We start from the raw sequence: 12,567 nt of genomic DNA, 5'->3' as shown, positions 1-12,567 counted from the left end.
TATATAGTAAAACTAGACGTCTTGAAGGTTATATAGAATTTTGTTTCATTGAAAAATGAGTTATATTATGCTTTTAATGAATTTTTGAATTATATAATGTGATTCTAGAAAAATGAAATTTCTGCAGTGTTACAGAATGAAAAAAAAATTATTGAAAAAAGCTTCTCCAAAAATTATAAAATATTCTAGATCTACTCTTGTATATCATATCCAAAATTGGAGTCCTAATTCCTTATATTTTAATTATTGTTAATTGATGACTAAAGCTTTAATTATGGATTCTGGATTTCATGATATAATAGTCTTGAAATAAAATTTATTTGCAATATATTTTGAATGAATTTAGGTTTGAAATTTTTACAACCTATATATTAATGCATCTGTTTAAGCTTTGAAAATTTTTCAGGGCTTTTGGATAAGTATTTTATTTTATAAAAATCAGAGATTGAGGGCTGATCATTAATGTTTCTACACTGTGAGAATGAAATATTTTGATTTATGAAGTTATAGGAAATATTTTCTTGAGTAAAATAGTTTGTTAGTACCTTTTTATATGAGTATCATATTTATAGAAGTTAGTACCTTTTTGGAATTGCAAGTGAAGTTGTAATGAGTTTGTTACTAACTTAATAGGCACCCATATGCTTATGTGGAGCCTTTTGACTTGCATAGCCTTTTCTTTAGGATTGTTATATGTAACATGTACGGTAGGTCACAGGGACTCAGGCTTATTATTTGATATATGATATATGAAGTCTTACTAAATGGTAAAAAATTATAAATATTTCCAGAATAAGAGTGATAAGTTTTGTTAAGTGTTTTTAGAATTGTAAAACCTTTGGAAGTAACTTTGTACTTATGCCATTGCATGCACATGTAGTGTATATGTTATGTGTTTATTTTGCTATATGAAAGCCTAGTTTGGTCACTAAGTTTTTATACTCACTATAATTTGTTGTGATTCCCATATGACTGATAGACTTAGCATGTGATGAATTTGGCACGGCTACTGGCATTCCTTGGTTCCCTTAGGCTCCGTTTGATATAAGTTTTCAAGTAAAGCTTATTTGAGAATAGCTTTTATGAATTGAGCTTTTATAAGTAAAGCTTTCACCTAAAAAAATTTTAGTTGTTTGGTCATCAATGAGAGTTTTTATTAAAAATTATAAAATTAATTTAATAGGTAAGTTTTTTAAAATTTATTTTATGAAAAATAATAAAATAAGATTGTCAAATAAGTAGATAATATTTTAAATATTTTAATATTAAAAAAAGTTTTTCAATATCTACTCTCAAAAGTTTAAAATTTTTGCTAGTAGAGGTAAGATACCTTATTTAATCTTCAAAAGCTCCACTGAAAACCCAACCAAAAAATAACAAAAAATTTCATAAGAATTTATATAATTAAATAAATACTTATAACCATTAGATAATCTATACTAAATAGACACTTAATCCATAAGGACTTTTTGACATGTGTATCTAGAACTTGAGATTTTTGTGACTTATAAAATGTAACATGTCATTTGTATTTGGGAATAATTACGTTTAGTGGTAAGTTAATAATTTTTTAAATATTTAAATAGTCTTATTTATAATATGATTTCCGCATTTTTAAGATATTGTTTGTTAGAAAGATCACCTTTGTACTCTTTTTCATAGTTTGGGGAGTGACAAATTTGGTTTCCATGATACATTTATAACTTGGATTAATTCCATTCTTCACTCTTCATGCCTCTCTGTTTTGATAAACGGCAGCCCTCATAGATTTTTTTTTTCCTTTTTCAAGAGGGGTTCGTCAAGGACATCCACTCACTTATTCTGTTTTTTTCTATCTGAACAATTTCTTAGCAGGGGCTTATCCCACCACTACTTGCAAGGGTTCATTAAGCTGATCTCTGCTCCAAGAGGTCGCATTGCTCCTTCTCATGTTCTTTATGCGGACGATATATTCATCTTTCCCCAAGCGCATGCCATTTCCCTTCATAATTTAAAAGCTTCTTTTTCACAGATTTATTCTTCTATTTCTGGCCGGCAAGTGAATGAAGATAAAAGTCAATTTTATTTAAGCACGCTATCTCAACATCTCTGAAATGCAGTTTCCACATCCTTCGCTTTTACGAGGGATCTCTTCCTTTCAGCCCACGACGTTCGTGTTTTCAAGCCATCTCAGACAGAGCTGCTTCTACGTTAGCAGGCTGGAAAGGAATGCTTCTCAGCTTTGAAAAGGGATGTCAACTTCTACAATCAGTTATCTCTTCTCTATTTTTGCACAGTTTCCATGTTTATCAATGGCCAAGATCTCTTTTTAATGAACTCCCGAGCGAATTTAGTAATTTTCTTTGGTATGGTAATCATTGTACGCATAATCTAGTTATTGCTTCATGGAAGATTGTCTGTTTGCGAAAAAAATGAAGGTGGTTTAGCCTTCGAGACCTCAAGGACCTCAATTCAGCCGCCCTTTTAAAATTTGCCTAAGTTATTTTCACAAAAAACTCTTCTTGGTGTGTTTATTTTCATGACCTCTGGGACTCTGCTGTGTTATGTAAGCCATCGTCTATCTGGCCAGGATTTCGCAAGGTTTTAGATATTATTAAAGACAAAGCCCAATTGGATTAATGGAGATGGTAAAGCTGTTGATTTTTGGCATTCTAAATGGCTCTGACTTCTGAGATACTCCTTTATCTCCCCACAACATCCATCGATTCCATGCTCTTACCTTGAAGGTCTCTGACTTTATTGATAATCAATCATGGAACCTTCTACTGAGGTTCACTCAGCTTTTTCCTCATATCTCTAAGGAGATTGTGACATTGACACTTCTTGTTAGAGCTTGCGAAGACTCCCTCATTTGGGCTGACCCTAAGGAAGGTTCTCTTTGTTTTACTAGTTGTTATGAAGCTTGAGAATTAAACGACCCACTCAGGCTTGGGCCGCTTTCATACGGTGTAGTCCTATTCCCCCAAGATTTTCATCCTTGCTTTGGAGAATTATTTCTCGTATACTTCGTACAGAAGATAATCTTCAAAAGCATGATTTTAGCTTCGCTTGGTGTTTTCACCTTTCTAGCCCTGAAATTTTGGATGACATTTTTGTGCATTATTCTTTTGCGCAATCTCATTGGCATTGGTTAGAAAGCCTATTTCGTACTTCTTTGTAAATGTCAGATTAGGGATGTCCATGGTTTCTAAAGGATTTCATCCTCAAGTTTATTTTGGTGTGGCGCATTTGCGTTCTTATTTTCCATCATATTTGGAGAGCTCGTAACCATATTATTTTTCAGGATAAGCGGCTCTCTCTTACCTAAATCATAGTTTCCTGCTGAAGAAATTGTAAAAATGAATAAGTGCTGTTGTTTGGCAGCTGAGAAAATACAGAGGAAAATTTCTTATTTCATTAATGAACTGATATTTTGTACATAACAACAATCACGAACTTGCAGCTATTTATATATGCTTACATTGACTAACTAATAGCTCACTAACTAATTATTAAATACAAGCTCACTCAGCTAATCAATAACCAAATACAGCATGTGCATTGTGAAGTTAGTTAGGCTGGTAACTGCTGCTGACGTGGATCTTCTGACGTGGCACTAATGACAGCTGGCAACTTGACACGCTGATTCTTCTTCTTCACTTCTGCATAATGAGCTATCTTCACAGTCCCTCTCAAACTCAAAGGGCATGGAAAGACATTGAGTTTGTCCCTTAAGTAATTGAACTGAGGAGAAGATAAGGGCTTGGTTAAGATATCTGCAATTTGATCTTCACTTGGCACATAACAGATTTTGAGATCACCAACTAACACTTTATCTTGAATAAAATGAACATCAATCTCAATGTGTTTGGTTCTTGAATGGAACACATGATTCTTTGCTAGTTCTGTTGCACTCATATTATCACACCATATTGTTGGTCTCTCTACACAACAAACTTCCATTTCTAGAAACAAGGATTTCAACCAAGCTATCTCTGAAGCAGTTGAAGCAAGTGCCCTGTATTCACTCTTAGATGAAGACTTAGTGACTACTGTTTGCTTCTTCGAAGACCGTGAAATCAGATTATTTCCAAGATACACACAATAAGCTCCAATTGATTTCCTATCATCCAGGTCACTTCCCCAATCTGCATTAGTGAATGAAGTAATTTTCAGATCACCATCCTTAACAAATTTTAAGCCATAATCCTGTATCTCCTTTAGATATTTAAGAACCCTTTTGCAAGCCATAAGATGTTGCATAGTTGGTGCAGATACATATTGGCTCAGCTTATGAACAGAATAAGCAATTTTTGGTCTTGTCAAGATCAGATACTGGAGACCACCTACAATGCTTCTATAATGAGTAGCATCTTCAACATAGTAACCCAAATCTCCTTTAACTATCTTCTGCAATTTTGAGTCCTTGCCACTGTACATTGGTGTTATCACTCCTTTACAGTCAAGCATGACTACTTTAGCAAGCAAATCTCTGATATACTTCTTCTAAGACAAATAAATGCAATCCTGACCATACAACACTTCTATACCAAGGAAATATGACAATCTTCCTAAGTCTTTCAATGCAAAAACAATATTAAACTGTTGAATAAAGCTGTCCAATTCTTCACTGTTAGGTCCAGTAACTAATATGTCATCAACATATATCAATACCATAATGAGTGACACTTTAGTTTTTCTTAAGAATAAAGAAGAATCAGATTTGGAATTTCTGAAACCCCATTGCAGAAGACATCCTCTGAGCTTTTCAAACCAAGCTCTAGGAGCTTGCTTAAGACCATATAATGCTTTGTGTAATCTGCAAACACAGTTAGGTTTGCTTTTATCAACAAAGCCTTTAGGTTGCTGCATAAACACCTCTTCTGACAATTCACCATTCAAGAATGCATTGTTGACATCCACCTGTCTAACTATCCACTGATTCATTACTGCAAGACTACAAACTACTCTAACTGTTGCTAGCTTTACCACTGGACTAAAGGTATCAAAATAATTCACACCCTCAATCTGTTGAAACCCTTTTGCCACCAATCGAGCCTTATACTTAGCTACACTGCCATCAGTATTATACTTTATCCTATACACCCACTTATTTCCAACAATTTTCTGAGTTTCTGTTCTTGGTACTAAAGACCAAGTTCTATTTTCAATTAGTGCATCATACTCATTTTTCATAGCTGTAAACCAGTTTGTATCTTGCAAAGCTTTATCAACTGAATCTGGCTCTTTGTGAACTAACACTGTAGTATACATTTTTGGTTTAAAAACACCTGCTTTTCCTCTTGTAGTCATGGGGTGATTGTTTTGTAAAGGTTGAATACTGTTTGAGATTATTTGAGATTGAGACGGTAATGGAATTGGAGTAGAATTTGAAGTGTTTGGTGAGTTTAGATCATGAGTAGGTTCAAGAGCATGATTAAGATTTGGTGTTTGAAGTTATGTAGCCTCATTTGCTTATTGGTGATCTACTGTTGGGAACAGTTCTGTGCTATTGGAACATGCTGGAGAGCAGGATTCAAAACTGCTATCACAAGGATTTGACACAACAGGAAGAGTGGACAAATGAAAAACTTGATGAGGAGACAAAGTAGAGCTGGATATTGGTTGTATTTTATTTTTAGAACTGAAAATAGGATCTGAAGAGAAAGGGAATGCATTTTCATCAAATATGACATGCCTTGCTATGTATATACGACCAGAATGGTGCAAACATTTATATCCTTTGTGAGCAAGGCTATAACCAATGAATATGCATTTACTTGTGTGATAATCAAACTTTTGCTTATTGTAATCTCTCAAGTATGGATAGCAAGCACAAACAAAACATTTCAGCATCTTATAATCAGCTTTATGTTTGAAAAGTTTTTCATATGGTGTCAACATTTTAAGAGCTGAAGTTGGTAACCTATTGATATGATAAACTGAAGCATGGAAAGAATCCCACCAAAAATTCAAAGGAAGTTTGGCTTGAGCTAACAATGTAAGACCCAATTCTACTGCTTGTCTGTGCTTTCTCTCAACTAAGCCATTCTGATGATGAGTATGTGGACAAGAGTGCCTAAATAAAATGCCACACTGGTTTAAAAATTCAGTGAATGATCTATATTCTCTTAGCTTTATGTTTGAAAAGTTTTTCATATGGTGTCAACATTTTAAGAGCTAAAGTTGGTAACTTATTGATATGATAAACTGAAGCATGGAAAGAATCCCACCAAAAATTCAAAGGAAGTTTGGCTTGAGCTAACAATGTAAGACCCAATTCTACCACTTGTCTGTGCTTTCTCTTAACTAAGCCATTCTGATGATGAGTATGTGGACAAGAGTGTTGAGTGTTAGAAAATGTATATTTATAAAGGAGAAAATCATCATTTTACACTACAAGTTTTACTAACACCTTTACTTTTATGAATTTAACCTTCTTTTGATTTAATTCTGTGTGTTTTATTTTAATTAAGTATTTTATGTATTTTAGGGGCATCGTAGTCATTTAACAATAAACGACAGATCAGATGGCAAAACGGACATCAACTTTGAACTTAGGACGGTCGAAAACCTTAGGAGGAGCATAAAAGGAAAAATGGCACTGTTCACATGTACGGTACTATTCACATGTACGGTACTGTATACGTTACTATTCACGGCACTGTTCATATAGACGGATCGATGACGTGGCATTGACCGATGATGTGGCATTGACTGATGAGGTGTCACGATCCTGTTGGACTAAAATTCTTATGTACTGTTGATGGTGACGTGGCAGCATATCGTGGACCAAAAATCTCGCGTACGGTACATACATCACACAGGATTATTTTCAACCAAACCGCGTCACTGTTCACCCGGGTCAAACCGTATTACTATTCATCCACGTGGTCAAACCGCGTACTGTTCACGCGTACTGTTGACTGATGACGTGGCGAAATCCTGAGCGTCCAAACTGTTTTTAATCCGATGGCCACAATTTACTCAATGTATCTATAAAAAGGGGGCCTCCCCCCTAATTTGATATCTCTGAATCCATTTTTGGGATCCATTTTCTGTAATTCTCTCTCTATCTTGTATTTTCTTCGTATTTTAATAAATTCCCATTTTGTCCCTAGTTCAATTATGAGTGGCTAATTTTTTTTCAAGCTTGGGTTGAAGGTGAAGTCTCAACATGTGTCATGGGCTTAATTTGGTAAATTTATTTTCTCTTCCCCTCTAATTTTTGTGGATGTTTTGACTTCTCGTCGACAAATAATAATAGTCTTGTCTAGATACCGCCTTGGTTACACCGGCTCTCTAGTACAAGGTTATTATTATTTGGCACGATAAGCCCTTAGCACCATATTGATTAGAGCGTGGTTCATGAGGTGTGAATTTCCCTCTCATGATTTAATTGGCATTAATACAGATTATTTAGCCCATGATGCATGTTGATACGGATCCAGATACCCAAGTACGTCATCTCAATAGAATTCTCTTCAATTTATTCTCGCAATTTCAATTCCAATTTTAGAATTTATTCTCGCCATTTTAATTTAAGTTTTAGCATATTCCAAATCATTTCCACCATAAATCCAATCACCCATTTATAAAATTAATTCTACACACAATTAAAATCCACCTCCTCATGGGATCGACACTCGTCACCATTGGTCTATACTACAATAGATTCGTGCGCTTGCGAGTACATTAAAATTTGCACAACAAGTTTTTGGCGCCGTTGCTGGGGAGGTAAGTAATTTTAATTCATAGAATTAATTTTTGTGAATAATTTCTTTTATTCATTTTCTTGTATTTTTTTATTATTAAAAAAAAAGAAAAAAAGTAAATCTACATTTAAAGTTAGTATTTCTTTTCTTTTTCTCTTCTTTAAAATTCTGTAATTTAATTTTTAATTTATTTTTCTTTAAATTTTTTTTTGTTTATCTTATTAATTTATTTTTAGTTAATTTATTTCACGTATTTGTTTTTGTGTATTTTTATAGAAAGATTTTAATAGCGCAATAAGGTTAGTATTGTAATTTCTCCCTCTTCTTTATTTTTATTTGTTTTGTTCCCATATTTATTTTTATTTTATTTGTTTTGCATGCATGGTCGTAGGTCATTATTACCTAATCTTGAACCTATAGACCTTGAATTAGAAAAAACACTTCGCACACACAAGCACATTAAAAATAAATTTGGAATAGATTTACAAGCACCACAGGAGAGGCTATTTAAGGATTATTTCAGTCCTTTAGCCAATTTGAGCACATCATGCATAAGATACCCAAATGTAGCTGCTAGGAGCTTTGAACTAAAACCTTGTGTGCTAAATTGTCTCCCCACATTTTATGGCATAGAAAATGAGGATCCATATAATCATCTGAATGATTTTCATGCCATTTGTCAAACTTTTAAATATGAAAAATTTTCAGACGATGATATTAAACTTAGACTATTCCCATTTTCTTTAAAGGATAGAGCTCGTTCATGGTTAAATACTTTGCCTGCTAATAGCATCACATCATGTGAACAAATGGTTACAAAATTTTTGAATAAATATGTCCCAGTGCATAAAACCAATGCTATTCGCAGGGAAATCTCGGAGTTTACCCAGAGAGAGGACGAGCAATTTTTTGAAACATGGGAGAGATTCAATGGGCTACTCTTGAAGTGTCCACATCATGGGTATGAGAAATGGCACCAATGCCAATACTTTTTGGAGGGATTATTGCCGAATGTGCAAGAATGGCTAATGGCAACAAGTGGAGGAGAGCTAATGTGAAAAAGTACATCAGAAATTTGGGAATTCTTCCAGCGACAAGCGGATAATTCCCAACAACGGAGTCGATCACTCAGGAATACTAAAAGAATTAAAGGAGTGAATGAGGTTCACATTGGCGAGTCAACTTCGGGAATAAAAAAAGTCAAGGAGATGGTTGAAGGTCTTGCTCGACAAATAGCATCGTTATCGACTGCTAAATCAACAGAGCCACATGACCCTGACTCATATCTAGATCAAGCCAATGCCATAGGTATAATGAGAAAACCATCGAATTACAACCCATACTCCAACACATATAATCCTGGATAGAGAGACCACCACAATTTTTCATGGTCTCAAGGACTCCAACAAAATGGACCAGCAGCTCCAGCTCCACCAATGCAACAAATTCCACAAAATCCTTAAGCCTCTCAGCCCCCATTTAGACCATACAATCAGAACCAAAACTACTCTCAACCCAGACCATGGGAGGATTCATTCCAGAATCTCAAGAATCTTACTCACTCCACGATTGAGCAATAGAACCGCACCATTGATGGACTACGAAATGAATTGAGAGCGGGCTTCAACTCACAAGCCCAATCAGTTTCAAGCCTCGAGAAGATGGTGGGACAACTTGCTTCTTCAGCAGACCTTGGCGATGACTGTTGAGAAAGGCAAGTTTCCAAGTCAACCAGTGCCTAATCCTAAAGGAGTGCATGAAGCAAGTACCAGTTCACCACAGCAGCATGGAGAGGTCAAAGCAATCATGACCTTGCGAAAAGGAAAGGAAGTCGACAACAAAGTGGAGATGCCGGTGACAAAAGAAAATCAAATTGTACCTGTAAATGTTGACGACTCATCACCGGAGGAGAAAGAAGAAACCAACCCACGAGAATATGTTCCGAAAGCTCCATTTCCTCAGAGGTTAACTAAAGGAAAGAAGGGAAAATCCACAGGCGAGATTCTTGAAATCTTCAAACAGGTAAGTGTTAACTGTTGAGTGTTAGAAAATGCATATTTATAAAGGAGAAAACCGTCATTTTACATTTCAAGTCTTACTAACAACCCTTACTTTTATGTATTTAACCTTCTTGTGATTTAATTACATGTGTTTTATTTTAATTAAGTATTTTATGTATTTAAGGGGCATTATAGTCATTTCACAATAAAGGAGAAATCAGACGGCAAAACGGACATCACTTTTGAACTCAGAACGGTCAAAAACCTTAGGAGGAGCATAAAAGGAAAAATGGCACTATTCACATGTATGGTACTATTCACGTGTACGGTACTGTATACGTTACTGTTCACGACACTGTTCACATAGACGGATGATGACGTGGCATTGACCGATGATGTGGCATTGACTGATGAGGTGTCACGATCCTGTTGGACTAAAATTCTTATGTACTGTTGATGGTGACGTGGCAGCATATCAGTGGACGAAAAATCTCGCGTACGGTGCATGCATCACACAGGATTATTTTCAACCAAACCGTGTTACTGTTCATCCGGGTCAAACCGCGTTACTGTTCAAAGTCGGGTCAAACCGTGTTACTGTTCATCCGCGTGGTCAAACCGTGGACTGTTGAGTGATGACGTGGCGCAATCCTGAGCGTCCAAACTATTTTTAATCCGATGGCCATGATTTACTCCATGTATCTATAAAAAGGGGGCCTCTCCCCCCTAATTTGAGATCTCTGAATCCATTTTTGGGATCCATTTTCTGTAATTCCCTCTCCATCTTGTATTTTCTTCGTATTTTAATAAATTCCCATTTTGCCCCTAGTTCAATTATGAGTGGCTAATTTTCTTTCAAGCTTGGGTTGAAGGTGAAGTCTCAACATGTGTCATGGGCTTAATTTGGTAAATTTATTTTCTCTTCCCCTCTAGTTTTTGTGGATGTTTTGACTTCTCGTCGACAAATAATAATATTCTTGTCTAGTACCGCCTTGGTTTCACCGGCCCTCTAGTACAAGGTTATTATTATTTGGCACGATAAGCCCTTAGCACCATATTGATTAGAGCGTGGTTCATGAGGTGTGGATTCCCCCCTCATGATTTAATTGGCATTAATACGGATTATTTAGCCCATGATGCATGTTGATACGGATCCAGATACCCAAGTACGTCATTTCAATAGAATTATCTTCAATTTATTCTTGCCCTTGCAATTCCAATTTTAGAATTTATTCTCGCCATTTGAATTTAAGTTTTAGCATATACCAAATCATTTCCACCATAAATCCAACAACCTATTTACAAAATTAATTCTATACACAATTAAAATCCACCTCCTCGTGGGATCGACACTCGTCACCATAGATCTATACTACAATAGATTCGTGCGCTTGCGAGTACATTAAAATTTTCACAACAAGTTTTTGGCGCCGTTGCCGGGGAGGTAAGTAATTTTAATTCATAGAATTAATTTTTGTGAATAATTTCTTTTAATTGTTTTCTTGTAATTTTTTTTCATTAAAAAAAAAAATTAAATCTACAATTAAAGGTTAGTATTTCTTTTATTTTTTCTCTTCTTTAAAATTCTGTAATTTATTTTTCAATTTATTTTTCTTTGTAATTTTTTTGTTTATTTTATTAATTTAATTTTTAGTTAATTTATTTCATGTATTTGTTTTTGTGTATTTTTATAGAAAGTTTGTAATAGCGCAATAAGGTTAGTATCGTAATTTCTCCCTCTTCTTTATTTTTATTTATTTTGTTCCCATCTTTATTTTTTATTTTATTTGTTTTGCATGCATGGTCGAAGGTCATTATTACCCAATCTTGAACCTATAGACCTTGAACTTGAGAAAACACTTCGCACACACAAACAAGTAAAAAATAAAATGGATTTGCAACCACAGGAGAGGCCATTTAAGGATTATTTCAGTCCTTTAGCAAATTTGAGCACATCATGTATAAGATACCCAAATGTAGCTGCTAGGAGCTTTGAACTAAAACCTAGTGTGCTAAATTGTCTCCCCACATTCTATGGCTTAGAAAATGAGGACCCATATAATCATCTGAATGATTTTCATTCTATTTGTCAAACTTTTAAATACGAGAATTTTTCAGACGATGATGTTAAACTTAGATTATTCCCATTTTCTTTAAAGGATAGAGCTCGTTCATGGCTTAATACATTGCCTGCCAATAGCATTTCATCATGGGAACAAATGGTAACGAAATTTTTGAATAAATATTTCCCAGTGCATAAAACCAATGCTATTCGCAGGGAAATCTCAGAGTTTACTCAGAGAGAGGACGAGCAGTTTTTCGAGACATGGGAGCGATTCAATGGGCTACTCTTGAAGTGTCCACATCATGGGTACGAGAAATGGCATCAATGCCAATACTTTTTGGAGGGATTATTACCGAATGTGCAAGAATGGCTAATGGCAACAAGTGGAGGAGAGCTAATGTCAAAAAGTGCATCAGAGATTTGGGAATTCTTCCAGCGACAAGCGGATAATTCCCAACAACGGAGTCGGTCACTCAGGACTACTAGAAGAATTAAAGGAGTGAATGAGGTTCAAATTGGCGAATCAACTTCAGGAATCAAAGAAGTCAAGGAGATGGTTGAAGGTCTTGCTCGACAAATAGCATCGTTATCGACTGCTAAATCAACAGAACCACATGACCATGACTCATACTCAGATCAAGCCAATGCCATAGGTGTAATGAGAAAGCCATCAAATTACAACCCATACTCCAACACATATAACCCTGGATGGAGAGACCACCCCAATTTTTCATGGTCTCAAGGATTCCAACAGAATGGACCAGCAGCTCCAGCTCCACCAATTCCTCAAAATCCTCCAGCCTCTCAG

The 12,567-nt window shown here is 35.3% G+C and overlaps 1 non-coding gene and 1 pseudogene across 1 annotated transcript; one reads left to right on the top strand and one right to left on the bottom strand.

Moving 5' to 3' along the window:
• LOC112096373 overlaps positions 1–12,567 on the top strand; it is a 108,460-nt pseudogene that overhangs the window by 74,583 nt on the left and 21,310 nt on the right.
• LOC112096541 lies at positions 8,555–8,658 on the bottom strand. The gene has a single exon (XR_002904443.1). It is a non-coding gene; the product is annotated as a small nucleolar RNA R71 (small nucleolar RNA).

Source organism: Citrus clementina, unplaced genomic scaffold (genome assembly GCF_000493195.1).
Source record: "Citrus clementina cultivar Clemenules unplaced genomic scaffold, Citrus_clementina_v1.0 scaffold_8, whole genome shotgun sequence".
Lineage (NCBI taxonomy): Eukaryota > Viridiplantae > Streptophyta > Magnoliopsida > Sapindales > Rutaceae > Citrus > Citrus x clementina.
This window is presented reverse-complemented; position numbering and strand designations above follow the sequence as displayed.